The sequence below is a fragment of the Gopherus flavomarginatus genome, chromosome 1, assembly GCF_025201925.1.
Source record: "Gopherus flavomarginatus isolate rGopFla2 chromosome 1, rGopFla2.mat.asm, whole genome shotgun sequence".
In the NCBI taxonomy this organism is placed as follows: domain Eukaryota; kingdom Metazoa; phylum Chordata; order Testudines; family Testudinidae; genus Gopherus; species Gopherus flavomarginatus.
Window position 1 is genome coordinate 250912289 of NC_066617.1, and position 19558 is coordinate 250931846.

Below are 19558 nucleotides of genomic sequence, written 5' to 3' on the forward strand. Positions count from 1 at the left end.
TAGACTCTGTGCAGGCAGAGGGGTTCCTGATTTCTAGAGGTGGTCTAAACATTTTTTTACTGTTGTGAAAAATATTGAATTGTTGAAGTTGTTTCCATTTTGCAGGGTCTGAAACAGGTGGAGGCTTGTTTTCATTTTTTTACTTTTTCAAAAGTTTTCATGGAAATAATAGCAACTATTTTAATTATTACTGATTATTTTTATTATCATAGTGCCTAGGACCCCAGGCCTGGATCAGGACCTCATTGTGACAGGCATTGTTCAAACACAGAACAAAAAGTGAAAATTTACAGTAAGACTATTAGAGGCATACCATAGCAGCAAAACACTCCAAGCATGAACAAAACTATACCAGCAAAAATGTGCTTATTCTCCACACCCCTCACCCCCAAGTGGAATAAGCCATACCAGAAAAAGTATGAAGTCCATACCAGAAAAAGTATGAAGTTGTGATTAAAACTGCATCTACACTAGAGGCACCTGCTGGCACTGCTGTGTCAGTCAGAGATCACATGTAGCACACCCCTACCAACTTAGCTATGCTGGCAAAAGTTTAAAGAGTAGGCTTGGCCTAAGCATTTCTAATACCTTGTCTAAAGAAATCCCTACAGTCTTTTCTCACACTGTCATGTTAAGCCTTAACTTAAGGAGTGGATTTATCATGAAACAAAGCGAGCGGATCCACAGGAGCGGATTTATCATGAAACAAAGCGTGCGGTGGCACGGGGTCCCCAAAATGCAGGACAAATATCTGACAACCTGGCCCTGAGTCCCGGCTGGCAGCACAGCAGGGCTCAGGTAGGCAGACTGCCTGCATGCTGTGGCCGGTGCCCCACACCGCTCCTGGAAGCAGCCAGCTACGGCCACATCTCTGCATACCTCTGGCGGGCGGGGGGGGGGGGGGTCTCTACGTACTGCCGCTGCCCTGGACAGCACACGGAGACCCACTGCCCCCAAGGGGCACACAGAGATGTGCCAGCAACAAGGCTAAGGCAGCTCCCTGCCCACTCTGCCTCCCTCCCTCCCCCCACGCTGCTTTGGTCTCCGAGGGGTGGGTGTGCCGGTCACTTTGGGAGCCACGCTGCCCAAGGTAAGTGCCCCCCCTCCTCCTACACCAGCCCAGAGCCCACACTCAGCACCCAAACTTCCTCCCAGAGCCAGCCCCCCACACCCCCTCCTGCACCCCAATCCCCTGCCCCAATCAAGGTACCTCACTTTATTTTCATTTACTTCCCATTACTTCTGATATAGGAGGAGGATGAAGAAAAAAAAAGAGGGGGGACATAAGAGAATGTTCTTTTTCTTGGCTGGGTTCCAGGGTGGGGTGGGGGGGGTTGACCATGAAGCTGCGCACAGGGCCACACTAACTCTAAATCCGCCACTAGTTAAGACAACAGGATTACAATGATAAAACCATTGCTTTCTGTTTCCACTGCAACTTCCATGTTGCTTCCACCAGGGTAACTGCAGCTTTAGTGGATTATGCACCTGATTTTTCCAATTGTAGGCAATGCCTAATATTTTTTAATCCCTTTTCATTTTAGGTCTTAATTTAGATGTGCAAGCTCTTCAGTTCATGCTCTATGAATTTTATGCACATGTAAAGTGACATGTATCACTTATGGTGCCATCAAAATAAATAATAGTCATTAAAATAGGGTAATGAGTTCTCAGAGTAGGTCTACACTGGAATAAAAGAAGGCAGCCTGGCCATAGCCAGGCACAGTGTTTAATTGCAGTGTAGATGTACCCTATGTCTAAAAGAAGGGCAGCTGGATTCTACACTTGAGGATCAATTCTGCAAGGTGATAAGCATTCTGGCCTTGATCCAGCAATACACTTAAGCATATGTTTAATTGTAAGTATATGCTGAAGTGCTTTGCTGTCTCAGGATCAGAGCACTCAGCACATTGCAGGATTAAGGCTTAGATGAAACTTCTAAGTGGTCTTTGAGTGTCGGGCCATATTGAGCACATTCCAACAGTTCAGCCTCCAGCTGACAGACCAGTTGGGGGTAATTTTAATTTGTTTATTAGCCTTAACAATGCCCCTACCTAGTTAAATCTATACAAGGTGTGAGTGAAAAATGTGCAACAGGTATTTAGCTTTAATGTGTACAAATCTGTAAAAACTCTTGGCTAGCGTGACTTAATTCTGAAATAAAATTCATGAAGACATCAAAATACAGTACTACATGCCTCCTGCATGAAACATGGGATGCATAATTGCAGCTATATGTAATATTTTACTTTCAAGGAAAGATAAAGTACAGTATTCTATTACGAATGTCCGCTGCTAGCAACCATCAATTCTATGACTCATGAAAATGTCTATACATGTTTTATTAACAAAGCAACATTTCCAATTTACTGTTACTATAATGGATAATGACTGAAGGTTCATCAAGGTTAATCAAGAAAACGATGTACATTTTGTATTGTATTATGTTTTACTTGGCTTAAAAAGGATCATGTGTGACAGCCTGAGTGCATTAAAACATGATTTACAATGTTATGGAAACTACGCAATTGGGGGAATGTGAAAAAAACAATGAACATTCACAGTGTAAGTCATCACATTTTATATATATGCAAAAAGCACTTCTTCCTTGGGCATTCAATGGACATTCATTGAGTTTGTTTTTGAATTTGCAGAATAGATACATGTTTTGCCGTACTTTGTTGTGGTTTATTTTTCATTTTTATTTCATAGATAATTATAATATTTTATAAAGAGAAGTTTTATTACAGAGCAACCATCATGGCTCATAGTTAAGGTTCAGTTGAGTTTTGCATGTATATATCATAATACACATACGTACACACCCACAAAACAAACATGGATGAAAAGAAATGCAAACAAAAAATAAATCAAAACCAAGGTATTTCAAAACCTATGCCAGTTCCACATATACAAAAAACAAACTCAGTGACTGTCTAAGGAAGAAGTCCAATAAGGTTTTCTCTCATACAAACACAAGACACTGTGGCTTATTATACAAAGAAACACTCTCTCTCTGCTCCCAGTGATAGTTCCTATGTTTGCACCAGGAGTCTGCAAGGATTATACATTTATATAAGTAATAATAATGAGACTCCATTTTAAACCTAGTATAAATGAAATATGACTCAGACCAACAGCATCCTGCATACAGGAAAGTAAAAAACACCTCTTGTACCTAGGTATACAGATACTTTGATAAAAATAATAATGGCGCCACTCAAAAAAGTCTGGCCTCAAGGAAACAAGAAAGCTGTGTTTTAGTATGTATTTTTTTACTCCAAAAGTGAAAATACTTTATATACAGTATACTGTGTTCCTTTAAGAAGTAAATGTTACCAGCTAAACAGATTGTGTTGCACTATACAACTCACCAGTTTCTATAAAATCAACTGCACACATTTTAACTGCAGCTAATTAAATGCAAAGCTATTCCAAATTGTCGCCTTCAAACACTGCAAATGCCAGCAGAAGCTGGAGTTTATGCTTGCCCAATTAACAAGTTAACCACATATCACTTATTCTTAGAATCTAAATGAGAAGAGCGCAAAACACACAAAAATAATATGAATTCCAGTTTCCTGTTCATTAAATCCTGATTGGCCTCTGCAACTCAGTCATATTTTGACACGTAGCCCCAAAGGGCACAAAATCAAAATTAGAAACAGAAGTTAGGCAAAACTGGCATACCTAGCTCTAAACAACAATTTATGTCCATACAGGAATAGAAAATGCACGTCTTCTTTAAATGAGCAATATGTTGAAGCTTTTGCACAATGGGACAAGTATAATTAATTTCTGCTTCTTACACAGAGCTTTTCATCATGTTATTCACTATTCATTGAGCCTAGGAGGTGAGCATTTGTATCAAAATTCATGCTGCCCATCTTTAAAATTGTTTGCAGGAGCACCCATGTATACATACAAGCACCTAATTACTTAAGTGAGACACAATCGAAAAGGCCGTATTTTACTTTTCATTATATCCAATAAAGATTTCAAATTAACAGATTTTTCTTTTTAATGGCTTGTGTCGGTCTTATTACTCTGTTGTTATTTAAAAAGGATGTCAGGATATGGCCTGCTTACAAATCCAACAATAAAGGAAATTTTTCAGAAAGAAAAACAGAACACTAAACCAACTAATGGTAACATAACTAACAGGGAAACAGTCATTTAAAACCCTTTAAATATGGTATTACTACGTCTAGTTTAAGGAATGCTTCAATTTTGGACAGATTATAATTTCTTTAAATACCTCAGCATTTGACAAAATGACATTAAAATGAGAGGCGGCCATCCAGCAGCTGAACCATGTGATAGATGCAGAAGCCACTCCAAAGACACCAATATAACTGCATGGGGAGCCTGCCAAAGAGCCAGATGCTGCTTATAAAAGAATATCAGGTTGGCTCCAAAGTCCTGTGGTTCCAATCCAAAAAGGGGAAGCAAGTGGTCTGATGAATTATGATACATGGTACCCTATATCCCAAACAGCTGCTTAATCCTTGAGGGGGCCACCTAGGGATCTGGGGCAAAATTGGTACTTGGTCCTGCTAGTGAAGGCAGGGGGCTGGACTTGATGACCTTTCAAGGTCCCTTCCAGTTCTAGGAGATAGGATATCTCCATTCTCAGGACTTCTTTCAACAAATTTTAAAATACCTAGTATTTTTGAGGCGGGGGAAATAGCTTCCAGGAAAATAAAAGGGCAAAGGGGGAAGCTCTTCATACTTTATTTTTAAAGCATATTTTCACAAATACATGCTTATATCGGAGTAAATTGCCCAGGATCTTGCTTAAGCATTTGTAAGGAGAGTGAAACTTTATTATTTCCTAATCAAAAAGCTGGTATGGTCTAGTGGACCAAACATAGGGCTGAGAGCAAGGTATTCTAGAGTTCTAGCTTTGACACTAACACAGGGGTAGGCAACCTATGGCATGCATGCCAAAGGTGGCACGCAAGCCGATTTTCAGTGGCACTCACACTGCCTGGGTCCTGGCCACCAGTCTGGCGGGCTCTGCATTTTAATGTAATTTTAAATGAAGCTTCTTAAACATTTTAAAAACCTTCTTTAGTTTACATACAACAATAGTTTAGTTATATACTATAGACTTACAGAAAGAGACCTTCTAAAAACATTAACATTTATTACTGGCATGTGAAACCTTAAATTAGAGTGAATAAATGAAGACTTGGCACACCAATTCTGAAAGGTTGTGATGCCTGCACTAACACATTATGTTATCCTTGGGGAAATTAAATACCCTTTCATAGAATACCAGGGTTGGAAGGGACCTCAGGAGATCATCTAGTCCAACCCCCTGCTCAAAGCAGGACCAAACCCCAGACAGATTTTTGCCCCAGATCCCTAAACGGACCCTTCCAGGATTGACCTCACAACCTGGGGTTTAGAAGGCCAATGCTCAAACCACTGAGCTATCGCTCCCTCAACTGTTTAACTCCTTCAAAAAAAAAATCCCACTGGTCCGAAAGGAGGCAACTGTGAACCACACGCTCCTCCTTTACATTTCTACAAGAAGTCAGTCACAGGCGGCAGCAGACTCGCATCTCCTGGTATCAGGAAGCACAGCCAAGGGTGTGGCCCAGTTGCTCTGCATGAGCCCTGGAGAAGCTTGGCACAGACTTAGTGTTTACGCTGCTGGAATCTCTAACTGTTTGCACACACCCCACCTCGATGCAACAGGAGGAAGGAGAGCAAAAGAGCCACCAGATCCAGCTGCTAGCAGGGAGGGAGGGATCCTCTCCCCTTCCCTCTGTGGCTGCCTCACACCTTCCCTCCTTGCTCATGCATCCAGCTACCCCGAGCTCGCTCCCTGCCGCCTGGCTCCATCTCCTCATCTCTGCCAGCCCACCAGATGTGGGCGCATCAATCTGACTTCACCTGGATTCTTGGTGGCCTCTTTCTGTGTCTTGTTTGTACAGTGGAATAATACTAACCATCTTTCTACAGCACTGGGGAGTTGTGAAATTCATCTGTACATTGCTTTGAAGGTGTTAAGTTCTATATAAATTCTAAGTATGGTAAAAGAGCAGAGTAACAAATACCTAAAATGTTGGTGTTTGAATCTTATTTGTGTCAAAATTCCTATTTTATTACTCTAGACCAGAGGTGGGCAAACTATGGCCTGCAGAACCATCTTGCCTGGCCCTTGAGCTCCCAGCCGGGGAGGCTAGCCCCTGGCCCTCCCCCGTTGTCTTCCTCTCCCGCAGCCACGCCGCCACCTGGGGAGCACTCTGGGCAGCAGGGCTGCGTGCTCCTGCCGAGCAGCGCGGCGGCATGTCTAGCTCTGGCCAGGCGGCATGGCTGCCGGACATGCTTCTCTGAGAGGCATGGTAAGGGTGCCGGGGCATGGGGGTTGGATAAGGGGCAGGGAGTCCCACAGGCAGTCAGGGGACAGGGAGCAGGGGGCAGTTTGATGGGGTGGAGGTTCTGGGGGGCAGTCATGGGATATGGGGGGTTGGATAAGCATGGGAGTCCCAGAGGGACCAGTCAGGGGGCAGGGGTGTGGATAGGGGACAGGGAGTGGTTGGATGGGGCAGAGGTTCTGGGGGGTGGACAGGGGATGGAATTGGATAGGTGTGAGGTCCTGGGGGGGCCTGTCAGGGGGCAAGGGTGTGGACTGGAGTCGGGGCAGTCAGAGGACTAGGAGCAGGGGGGTTGGATAGGGGGTGAGGTCCTGGGGGCGGTTAGGGGCAGGGGGTCTCAGGAGGGAGCGGTCAGGGGACAAGGAGCCGGGGGAGTTGTATGGGTCAGGGGTTCTGGGAGAGCAGTCAGGGGGCAAGAAGTGGGAGGGATGGGATCGGGGGTGGGTGCCAGGCCTTCTCTACCCAGCCCTCCATACCATTTTGCAACCCCTATGTGGCCCTTGAGCCAAAAAGTTTAACCCTGCTCTAGACAGTTTAGAGGACTCTGGATCTATTTCCACTACAAATCTTTATTATAGTGTTTCTCCTGGGCTTCATTTTGCCCACATTTATTTGGGCCAACTGTGTATATCAAAAACTCTTCCCAATCAGCCCACTGAAATCAGGTTCATTGTCAGGACATACGAGGAGACTTACTGAAATTCTTTTCTTGCTAGGTAGCTATAGATCTAAAATATTTTTAAATATTTCCCTGGCATTCTATTATGGAGCAGAAAAGGATTTAAAAGCCTCCTTCCTACTGTCAGAAAAAAAAATGGGGGGTGGGGGAGTGGGAGGCAATCAATGAAGGAAATCCCCCAGGATTGTCCAGTCCAGAGAGGCCCACAAAACAATAGTAATCAGGACAGCAGCCTCCTCCTCCTCTACAATTTACAAAGAAATACCCTATGCCAGGAACCCATCCTATCTCCCCCCTGCAGCTATTCTCTCTACAGGTCAGCCTATAACAGACCTAGTATCCAGGCTCTTCTGGGTCTTGTGTGGCTCAGAAAGTTGCAAATCCATAGAATTATGACAATTCCCCAAGGGAATCTGTAACTTCTGTAGGTTGTCCTGGCTGCTTGTCATGCTGTGTATTGACACATATGTGCTGCTGGGGCTGCTGAATGGTGGGTGAGGAGTTTTATGAATGAGAGTAAACATTTATAAGAACAATAATCATCTGGTTTGGGATGTGATTACACCTACTTTACTTGTTTAAGATTCTGAAATCTCAAGGTCTGAACCTAAAAGTGATGACTATCAAGACACTGGACTAGTTACCAGTGTAACTACACACCAATTTTTTATAAGAACGTAACTTATGAAACCAGCTGGAAGATGTGTTAACATTTAAAACACAGGATTGTGCTGGTGTAAGGGATTTGTGCCTTATTTACATTTATTTCACTTACAGTTAAAGCAGCTTGTAGGAGGCAGCCTCGCTCCCAGCCATCCCAGAGAGGGACGAGCCCTTACGGACGCCAAAGTTGGCGGAGCCGCAGGAGCCTGTGCCTGCCCCCGAGAGGTCAAGGCGCAGGACAGGAAGTATAAAAGACCAACCCCAGGGCTCAGAAGCTGGGCAGCCGCCGGAGAGAGCAGACATCCCTAGGGGAGCCCGAGACTGGGAAGCTCCTGCAGCCCCAGGTGGCCGCCCAGACTGGCCAGAGCTACCCTGCGCCCGCTACCCAGAGGAGCTGCCAGAGCTACCCTGCGCCCGCTACCCAGAGGAGCTGCCAGAGCTACCCTGCGCCCGCTACCCAGAGGAGCTGCCAGAGCTGCCGCCCAATCCCTGCCCTGACGAACCTATGCTCCTGGACCCCCCAGAGGCCAACGCCAGGATCCAGGTAGGGCCCGAGGGAGAGTACGGAAGTCAGGGCCGGCCTTAGGATTTATGGTGCCCTAGGCGAGATTATTAAACTGGTGCCCCCGTACCTGTCTTGCTCTTAGCAACACAAACATAAGCTTACAGTATTGGAAAACTTGCCACATGCATGTTATTAAAACCAGTTTAACTTAATTAAGCACACTGTAATGCTGATGGACTAGCACTAAAGAAGTAGCACTATAGAAAAAATTCTGATTTGACAGAATGATGCAAATAATATCTTTTTTTTTAATTTGTCAACATTTTATTGGAAATTTATATGAAGAGGTATTGAAACAAGGATTAGTTTTTAATTAAAAGCAATCTTTCTGGCTTTTTTGGCTGCAAAATCAGGAATAATGTCATCGTATGACAAAGACAAAGTGATGTCTTGTTCGATTGCAAGAATACCAAGACCAGTCAAGTGTTCCTGACTCACTGTAGAGCGGAGATAGTTTTTAATGAGCTTTAGTTTTGAGAAACTCCGTTCTCCTGATGCTACTGTTACAGGAATTGTCAGTAGAATACGAGTGGCAATGTACACATTAGGATATATGTCAACAAGTTTTCTGGTATGAATAAACTGTACAATGTCCATCATTGATTTTGCATGTGGCAACAACTCAATTCTTCGTACAGTTCAAGTTTATTTTAATCAAAATGATCACCCTGCTTCAGGAGGCTCTCTAGGTCAGGGTCCCCAACGCGGTGCCCGCAGGCGCCATGGCGCCCACAGGAGCCTCTCAATGCACCTGCATACTGGCCGGAGGACGAGCATCTGCCGAAATGCCACCGAAATTCGGCATCATTTCGGCGGATGCTTGTCCACCACCACGGTCCTTCATCTGGCGCCCGCCAGATGAAAAAGGTTGGGGACCACTGCTCTAGGTTCTTGCACTTTGTCATTAGTTGCTTTTGTTGTCCTATTTCGTTGAATTTAGTCCTACTCAGCCTGCTGCCAGCTGAGTGAATGGAACTCCAGGCCGACAGTGGGTTGAGTGGCTCAGTCAGGGTCTCAGCCGCCGGCCTGCTCAGCCACTGCCAGTCTGGGATTCCTTGGGGGCACCCAGGCCAGCAGTGGGCGCTGAGTGGCGTCGGGGGCCGGGACCCTGGATGCCAATGGGGCAGCAGCCGGAACCCCAAAGCAGTGACAGGCTGAGCCGCTCAGCTCGCCGCTGCACGCCATCAAAAATCAGCTCACGTGCCACCTTTGGCATGTGTGCCATAGGTTGCCGACTCCTGCTCTATACATTAGTAAGGAGATGAACATATTAAAAGTTGTTGGAGGGCTCTATTTAGCAGTGACAGGGCTATAGGAAAGTCAGTCAACATTTTTTGTTTCTCTGATGAAAACTGGCCCACTCCCTTCCCCATACCAAACTTGTCACAAATAATTATCAAGAACTTAATTTTCTGTTTTTCGCTAAGATATTGATTTTTTTTAAATAAAATATTGAAATTGAATTCAGGATTGTTAGCAAGCATTTTTCGCAAACAAAGTTGTTAAATGACACTTTAAATGGCAACACAGTACTGCTTTCACGCTTGGCTCACCCCCCAGCCTGCTGGTCCAACAGCTGCAGTAGAGGAGGAGATAGGTGGAAAACTACAGGACCCCAAAATCCACCTCTTGCGGTGCAGAGTGGCAACAGCAGCAGCAAACCCTCAGGTCTGATCACACGCCAATGGGCACCACCGCCAGCCCGACGGACCATGGTAAAGTTAGAACAGCATCTGATCTCACAGATGGGGCACCCATGGAGCTCATCCTGCCCTGTGCTGCTCCCCCCGGATGAGATGAATCACTGCCAGCCCAGGGGAGAGATGCGCTCCCCTACTAGGGTGATCAGATCCAGATGTCCTGATTTTATAGGGCCAGTCCTGATATTTGAGGCTGTGTCTTATATAGGCACCAATTACCCCTATCTAGGGTGACCGACAGCAAGTGTGAAAAATCAGGATGGTGGTGGGGGGGAATAGGAGCCTATATAAGAAAAAGACCCAAAAATTGGGACTGGCCCTATAAAAGTGGGACATCTGCTCACCCTACCCCAACCCCCTGTCTGATTTTTTGCACATGCTATCTGGCTGTCCCAGGCCAGCTCTGTGCAACCCTCCAATCCTGGCTGCCTGCCAAGGAAGTGAGTTACTTTCACTTTCATTCCTCAGCAGGCAGCCAGCCAGCCTCCCCTCCCGCCCAGCACCTCACCAACCCAGCCCTGATGGAGGGGAGGAGGAAAAGAAGGGTGCTCCGTGGGGGGGAGGGAGAAATGGGGGGGGGGATGCTCTGTGGGGCAGAAGAGAAAAGAATGGACATTATGGGGGACAACAAAGGATACTGCCAGAGCCGCAGAGCCTGCCTCACCTCACGCCAGGGGAAAGAGTCACACTCACAGGTGATTTCCTTCCCCCACCCCATCCCAGAGACAGCAGCAGCCAATCCCCTCCCTCAGACTGTGCTGCATTCGGCTCTCTCTAGGACCCAGCAGCCCTACTCTTACATGCTCCACTGCTTCCCGTCTGTCCAGACTCCTGGCAGAGTGGTGCCCCCCAGGCAGAGTGGTGCCCTACGCGGCTGCCTATTCTGCCTATGGCTAAGGACGGCCCTGACGGAAGTAGCCCGGGGGCAGCTGACCCTAGTCTGGCTGCAGCACACCGAGACCCAATGTCAGCGTGTTGCAGCCAGAATCCCCACTGACACAGCAGCAGGCTGCCTGCCGCTTTTAGGGCCCCGGGCTGGGACACAGAGGAGTGGGTGGGCCTGCGTCCCCCCTGCCACCCCACTTACGGGTGGCAGTCTCCCCCTCGCCCCTGCGCTCAGGCCCAGGAGCCTGGACTTACCTTACTGAACTGTTTGCTCAGCCCCTGCCTGAGGGTCTGAGCCCTGAACTGTGGTTTGCTGCCCCGCCCTGACCTAGGGCCTGGGCTTGCCTTACTGAACTGTTTGCTCAGCCCCTGCCTGGAGGCCTGAGCTCCTGGCTGTGTCCTGACCCACCCGGCTAAGTCACCAACACACCGGACTCGTGTAGTGAGGCGGCCTGTCTCCTAGCCGCCCCGGGGAGGGCGAAACCCCAACAGCGGACGCTTACATGTGGTACCAGAAGTGGAGATTCTGTGTCCCGAACCCTTATCCCTGGGAGGAGGGATCTGAGGAGACTTGTCCAAGGCAGCCATGGACCTGGACAAGCTTATTAAATTTTTGGCAGAGAACCAACAGCAGCAGCAGGCGGCCCAGCTCCAGCAGCAGCAGGCCGCTGCCCAGGTCCAGCAGCAGCAGCAACTGGTCCAGCAGCTTGGGACACAACAGCAGCAGCTCGTTCTGGAACTGGGACGCCAGAACTGGGACCACCAGCAACAATGCCTGCAGCAGTTGGCGACATTGCTGCCCCGTCCCGCAGAACCCCAGCCGGGGGGGGCCCCCAGGACCACCCAGCAACGCCCCACTTATCCGGCTAACAAAGATTAGCCCCAACTACGACCCAGAAGCCTTTCTCGTAACGTTTGAATGGGTGGCAGTCGTCGCTGGTTGGGCCCCAGACCAATGGGCTATCCTCCTGGCTCCGTACCTGACTGGAACTGCTCAGATGGTCTATCGGGGCCTGTCCACGGATGCGGCACGGGACTATAGTCAGGTAAAGGCGGCAATTTTAGATGCCCTGGATGTGAGTCCGGAAACCTTCCGGCAGTGGTTTCAGATCCTGGCCTACCCTACAGGGTCCTGGCCCCAGATGGTGGCTCAGGAGGTAAGGGAGGCATGCAAGCACTGGCTGCAGCCCGAAAGATGAACTCCAGAGGAGCTCACAGAACAAATCATGCTGGAACAATTCATCCACATACTCCCGGCACGAGGAAGGGCCTGGGACCTCTGCCATCGGCCTGCAACGCTAGCCACTGCCATCACCCTGATGGAGGACTTTCTAGCCGCTGAGGCACCGGTGGGTCTGACTATTTGAGCAGCCCCACCCGGGTTGGGGCACCTTACCACAGAGAGGAGGGGGGCGCCCTCCCAGATTGACTCACGAGTCTCCTCCTGGAGTCCAGAGCCCCGAACCTGTCCGGTGGAGACCCCAGGGCGACAAGCTCCAGCACCTTCGCCAGTTGCTCGAGAGATCAATCGGAGCCCTCCCCGGGGAGCCGCAGGAACACGTCCACGGTGGGGACGGGCGGACCTTGAGCCCTGTTTTTCCTGCGGGGAGTATGGCCATTTACGAGACTGCACAGCGATGGAGTACAACTTCGGCCAGGTCTGCTCAGGGGAAGCCCATGCCTGACGTCCACAAGCTGCCAAGATCACGGTGCCAGTGGTCATTGAGGGTTACCCAACAGTGGCCCTCATTGATTCAGGCTGCGGCCAGATGCTGATCCGCCAAAACTTAGGCTCCGAGGCTGACGCCCGCCTGGGGATGATCTGGCTGCAGTGTATCCACAGGGACATACGGCCCTACCCCAGTACTCGACCTCAGCTGACAGTGGATGGGGTCACCCGACCGATGGTGGTGGGTCTAGCCTCGTGCCTTGCATATTCAGTGATCCTGGGGCGGGACTGGCCAGAGTTCCCAGAAGTCCTCCGCGGCAACACTGGGGAGCGCCCGAGGGTCATCCCCGTCTTGGAAGGAGACCCCCCTCCGAAACCGGGGAAGAGGAAGACGAAGCACCCGACCCTACCGAACCGAAGGGAGAATCAGAGGACCCTCTCCCGGGAGCTACTGGAGAGCCCTCGCTTCACACCGACTTTTGCTGTGATCAAAGGGCTGATCCCACACTCAAGCGGGCGTACAAGCAGTTGGCCACTGTTGATGGCTCTGCCATTGATCCACACAGGGCAGCCCAGTGGCCACACTTTGAACTCCGGCAGGAGCGCCTTTATCGGGTTGAGCAGGACCCCCACACGGGGGATTCCCAGACCCAACTCCTCGTGCCCCAATGCCATCGGCGAGCCGTAATGAAACTAGCCCACGACATCCTGGCGGCTGGACACTTGGGCCACAAGAAGACTCTGTCCCGAATATTGATGCGTTTCTTCTGGCCGGGCATACATCAGGACATGAGGAACTACTGTAAGTCATGCCTGGACTGCCAGTTGGCTGCTGCTGCACAGACCCCCAAGGCTCCCCTGGTACCCATGCCCTTAATCGAAACCCCCTTCGAGCGTGTGGCCATGGACCTGGTGGGGCCTCTCCCCAAAAGCATTGCCGGGTTTCAGTATATATTGGTCATCGCTACCCGGTTCCCCGAGGCAATACCCCTCCGAAACATCATGGCCCGCACCGTCGCAGGTGAGCTCGTTAAGATCTTCGCCTGCATAGGCCTGCCCTAGGAGATTCTCACGGACCGGGCACCAACTTTACTTCTCGGCTGTTGCAGCAGGTGTGTGAGCTCCTGGGGATCAAGCAACTACGTACGTTGGTCTACCATCCCCAGACTGACAGGTTGGTTGAACGATTTAACCGGACCCTTAAGGACATGCTACGCAAGTTCCCCCAAGAAGATCTCTGCCGATGGGACCAGTTACTTCCACCTCTTCTCCTGGCAGTCCAGGAGGTTCCCCAGTCATCTACAAAATTTCCCCCTTTTGAACTACTGTACGGTCGTCGCCCATGGGGCCTATTGGACCTAATGACGCAGACATGGGAGCAAGTCCTGTCACCCGCCCAGGGCCTCTTAAAATACGTACTCCAGCTCCAGGAGTGCCTTATGCAGGCAGGGGCCCTGGCGCGCGAGAATTTGAAGGCTGCCCAAGAAGCTCAGACCCAGACCTACAACCGGGATGCGTGGACTCACGACTTCCAACCTGGAGATCGGGTTTTATTCCTCCTCCCCTCAAGCGAATCAAAGATTCTGGCCCGGTGGCAAGGGCCTTATGAAGCGGTCTGAAAGATCGGGCTTGTCACGTATGAGATCCACCAGCCCAACCGGCGCAAGAAAACGCAACGCTACCATGTGAACCTTCTCAAACCTTGGCGGGAGCGAGAGGGCCTCTTAATTAACCCATACCCGCCGGAACCCGAGCTGAGTCCCCAGGTAACACGGTCAGAGGACCCTGGAGGGCCCCAGCGTGCAGAGACACTGACTGAGGAACAACTCAGACAGATGCAGTGTCTCCTACAAGCGTTCCCCCGCACCTTCACAACCCAACCGGGATACACCACCCTCATCCATCATACAATTCAGAGAGACCTGGAGTGTTGATCCGGGGCGCGACCAGGCCCTTGCCATATCACGTGCGACAGGTCATCGAAGAGGAAGTACAGGCCATGCTGGACTTGGGAGTCATCGAACCATCACAAAGCGAATGGCACAGCCCGGTAGTGCTGGTACCGAAGCCCGATGGCACCGAACGGTTCTGCATCGATTTCAGACGCGTCAATGCCATCTCAAAGTTCAATGCGTAGCCGATGCCCTGGGTAGATGAGCTGCTCAGTCGGTTGGGAGAGGCCCGCTACATTCCCACCCTTGATCTGAGCAAGGGATATTGGCAGATCCCCCTTGAGCGGGCCTCCAGGGAGAAGACCGCTTTTGCCACCCCTACAGGTCTGTATCAGTTTACTCGGATGCCCTTCGGCCTCCATGGGGCCCCGGCCACGTTTCAGCGGCTGATGGACCGCCTCCTCCAGCCCCATTGGGACTACACTGCCGCCTACCTGGATGATGTGGTTATTTATAGTCGCCAATGGGAGAACCACCTAGAGTGGGTAGCAGCAGTCCTGAGGTCCCTGTGGGCAACCGGGTTAACCGCCAACCCAAAGAAGTGCCGCACTGGCTGGCAAGAAACGACCTACCTGGGGTATATCATAGGGAATGGACAAGTAAAACCCCTCGTGGGAAAGGTTCAGGCCATTGCAACCTGCCCACCACCAGCCACGTATGCCAGTTCCTGGGACTGGCCGGCTATTATCGGCTGTTCATCCCCCAATTTGCGGTGACTGCAGCCCCCTTGACTGGACTGTTGACCAAGGACAGCCCGCAGCAAGTAGTATGGACCCGAGAGTGCGATAATGCATTCCAGACACTCAAGGCAAGCCTGTGCCGTGAACCGGTCCTATATAGCCCTGATTTTGACCAGGAGTTCATCCTCCAGACAGACGCCTCGGAGGTAGGACTCGGGGCTGTCCTCTCCCAAGAGGTCGATGGGAAAGAACATCTGGTCGTTTATATCAGCCGGAAGCTGTTCCCCCGGGAGAAGAACTATGAGGTAGTGGAAAAGGAGGCCCTCGCAGTAAAGTGGGCTTGTGATGCATTGCAATATTATCTCCTCGGAGTCCCATTCACGTTGGTCACCGATCATGCCGCACTCCAATGGCTGGCCCAAATGAAAGATCATAATATGAGACTACAGCAGTGGTACCTGGCATTACAGCCCTATGCCTTCATGGTTCCCCACAGGGCCGGGAAGGACCACGCTAATGCGGACTTTTTGTCCCACTTGGGAGGCATGGAAGGGTCTGGCCCCGCCGAACGGGAGCCAGACTTGAGTGGGGGGGCATATAGTGAGGCGGCCTGGCTCCCAGCCGCCCCAGAGAGGGATGAGCCCTTACGGACACCAAAGTGGGTGGAGCTGCAGGAGCCTGTGCCCTCCACCCAGATTTCAAGGCACAGGGCAGGAAGTATAAAAGACCAACCCCAGGGCTCAGAAGCTGGGCAGCCGCCGGAGAGAGCAGACGTCCCTAGGGGAGCCCGAGACTGGCTGGAGCTACCCTGCGCCCGCTACCCGGAGGAGCTGCCGGAGCTACCCTGCGCCCGCTACCCGGAGGAGCTGCCGGAGCTACCCTGCGCCCGCTACCCGGAGGAGCTGCCGGAGCTGCCGCCCAACCCCTGCCCCAATGAACCTATGCTCCTGGACCCCCCAGAGGCCAACGCCAGGACTCAGGTAGGGCCCAAGGGGGAGTACGGAAGTGGCCCGGGGGCAGCCGACCCTAGTCTGGCTGCAGCACACCGAGACCCAATGTTAGTGTGTTGCAGCCAGGATCCCCACTGACACAGCAGCAGGCTGCCTGCCGCTGTTAGGGCCCCAGGCTGGGACGCAGAGGAGTGGGCGGGCCTGCATCCCCCCTGCCACCCCACTCACGGGTGGCAGACTCCCCCTCGCCCCTGCGCTCAGGCCCAGGAGCCTGGACTTACCTTACTGAACTGTTTGCTCAGCCCCTGCCTGAGGGTCTGAGCCCTGAACTGTTGTTTGTTGCCCCACCCTAACCTAGGGCTTGAGCTTACCTTACTGAACTGTTTGCTCAGCCCCTGCCTGAGGGTCTGAGCCCTGAACTGCAGGTTTGCTGCCCCACCCTGACCTAGGGCTGGGGCTTAATATACTGAACTGTTTGCTCAGCCCCTGCCTGAGGCCTTGGCTACACTGGAGAGTTGCAGCGCTGGTGGTGGCTTTACAGCGCTGCAACTTACTCACCATCCACACTTGCAAGGCACATACAGCGCTGTATCTCCCTGGATACAGTGCTGGCTGTACTCCTTCTCTGCCTGGGAAATAACGACTGCAGCGCTGGTGATGCAGCGCTGCTCAGCCAGTGTGGTCACCAAAAGCGCTGTTATTGGCCTCCAGAGGTATTCGGAGGTATCCTAGAATGCCTGCTCAGCCACTCTGCTCATCAGTTCGAACTCTACTGCCATGGCCTCAGGTGACCCGCCTTTTAAATGCCTCGGGAATTTTAAAAATCCCCTTCCTGTTTGCTCAGCCAGGTTTGGAGTGCAAGCAGTGAATCTTTCCAGGTGACCATGCCTCCACACACCAAACGAGCCCCAGCACGGAGCAATGGCGAGTTGCTGGACCTCATCAGTGTTTGGGGGGAGGAAGCTGTGCAGTGACAGCTGCGCTCCAGCTGTAGGAATTACAATACCTATGGGCAGATATCAAGGGCCATGCGGGAAAGGGGCCATGACCAGGACGCGGTGCAGTGCAGGATTAAAGTGAAGGAGCTGCGGAGTGCCTATTGCAAAGCCCGTGAGGGAAACAGCCGCTCTGGTGCTGCCCACACGACCTGCCGTTTTTACCAAGAGCTGGACACGATACTTGGGGGTGACCCCACCGCCAAACCGAGGACCACGATGGACACTTCAGAGTGGCGGGGGGGACGTGGAGGCAGAGGAGGAGGGGGGAGGAGGAAACCAAGAGTGAGGGTACTGGGGTGGGAGGAGACACCCCAGAGTCCCAGGAGGCATGCAGCCAGGAGCTCTTCTCAAGCCAGGAGGAAGGCAGCCAGTCGCAGCAGCCTTTACTTGGTGAAGGACAAGCAGAGGAGCGGGTTCCCGGTAAGTGCCTTTTATTTTCAGGATGGAAATGTTTCGGGAGAGGAGGGAGGGTTAGGGCTGCATGCATGCATGCCTAGATGTGGAATAGCCCATTGATGTGGTCTATCACATCGCGGTAATCGGCCTCAGTAATCTCTTCAAAAGTTTTAGCGAGAGCGTGGGCAATGCGCTTGCACAAGTTTATAGAGAGAGCCACTGTGGTCCTTGTCCCAGTCAGGCTAACACGTCCGCGCCACTGTGCCGCGAGGGGTGGGGGGGACCATTGCTGCGCACAGGCAAGCTGCATAGGGGCCAGGGCAGAATCCGCATTGCTGTAGAAGACCCTCCCGCTCTTCCCAGGTGACCCGCAGCAGCAAGATATCTTCCAGGATTAACTCCTGTGGAAAATGTTGGGAGAGTGTTCACTGTAGGTGTCCCCTGCAGCAGTTTGCTTTCCCCAATGCACAGAAACCCCTGCACAGCCCTGAAGCAATCAGTCCCCCTTACTCACCATTTCGGGGCTCCTGTGGGTTATGTGCACTCTCTTTTGTATGGGAACATTATGCTAAAGTGAAGACTGTAAACTCCTTCACTGTCTGGGAATAACTGTCTGAGATATAAACAATGCTGCCTCTGTTAACTGTAGCCTTTTTTTCCTTTCCAAAAGCGACCTTGAGTTCTCAGCTGCCTGTGTTAACAGCAGCTCAAGGACTCCAAAACCTAAGGAAGAAGCCGCGAAAAAGCAAAGATGACCTACTGCAACAGTTTGGATCACTCTGCCAGAGAGAATAAAAAACTGGAGGGAAAGGGAAAGCAGGATCCGCCAGAGAAACGCAGCGGCCAGGAAGAAAAGCACAAAGCAGCTGATAAGCATCCTGGCGCGCCAAACAGACTCTATCCAGGCGCTCACAGCCATGCAGGCAGAGCACTACCACGCCCACCTACCCCCCCACTGTCCCAAAGCTCTTTCTCTTGTGCCCCAATGTCAGCTCCAAACCCCCTTCTCCAGCATCCAGGTTCTTACCACCACCAGCTGCCTCCAACACCTGTACATTCACCAACCAGCCCTGAGAACTACCACCCTTACCCTCTGCACTCAACCCCCATCACCATGCAGCATAGGCATCCTGAAGTGCAGCAGTCGTTACACAGCACTCCAGACAGGACATATTCAAACCTGTGACTGTACAGTTCCCTTCCCCACCCCCCTGCCCTTTTAGGTTCCCAAAATGTTGTGTGTCTGTCAATAAAGTAATTTTCTTTTCAATAAATGAATTCTTGGCTTTGAAAACAGTCTTTATTATTGCAGAAAGTCAAAGATACCTTAGCCCAGGAAAGAAACAGGCACTGCAAATCAGCTTAGGAAAAACAGATTCCTACTAACATTGTAACCACTGCACTTCACTCCCGTGCAAGGCACCAAACTTTATTGTTGGTTTTCAGCCTCAAATTCCTCCCTCAAGGCATCCCTGATCCTTAAAGCCCTGTGCTGGGCCTCTGTAGTAGCCCTGCTCTCTGGCTGTGCAAATTCAGCCTCCAGGCGTTGAACCTCTGAGGTCCATGCCTGACTGAACGTTTCACCCTTCCCTTCACAAATATTATGGAGGGTACAGCACGCGGATATAACCGCAGGGATGCTGCTTTCCCCCAAGTCTAGCTTCCCATACAGAGATCGCCAGCGCCCTTTTAAACGGCCAAAAGCACACTCCACAGTTATTCGGCTCCGGTTCAGCCTGTAGTTGAACCGGTCCTTGCTCCTGTCAAGCTTCCCTGTATACGGTTTTCATGAGCGAAGGCATTATAGCGAACCGCGGCCAGTGGGAGCTGTGATCGGCCAGACCTGCGGATAGGGCAGGTAAACAAACCAGCCCAGCCCGCCAGGGGCTTTCCCTACACAAGCGGCGACCCCAGTTTGAGAAACACTGAATTAAGCTATGCCAATTTACACCAGATGAGGATCTGGCCTCAAGATCCTAAGTGTTCCCAGCTGTATGTGCAGAGCCAAATGCTATCTGAAATGATACCATGC

The 19558-nt window shown here is 50.9% G+C and overlaps 1 protein-coding gene and 1 long non-coding RNA gene across 6 annotated transcripts in view; one reads left to right on the top strand and one right to left on the bottom strand.

Moving 5' to 3' along the window:
* Positions 1-19558, bottom strand: part of AFF3 (ALF transcription elongation factor 3) — a 514246-nt gene that overhangs the window by 452299 nt on the left and 42389 nt on the right. The window lies entirely within an intron of this gene.
* On the top strand, positions 17408-18804 carry LOC127034353 (uncharacterized). Its single transcript, XR_007769361.1, has 2 exons — positions 17408-17550; positions 18197-18804. It is a non-coding gene; the product is annotated as an uncharacterized LOC127034353 (long non-coding RNA).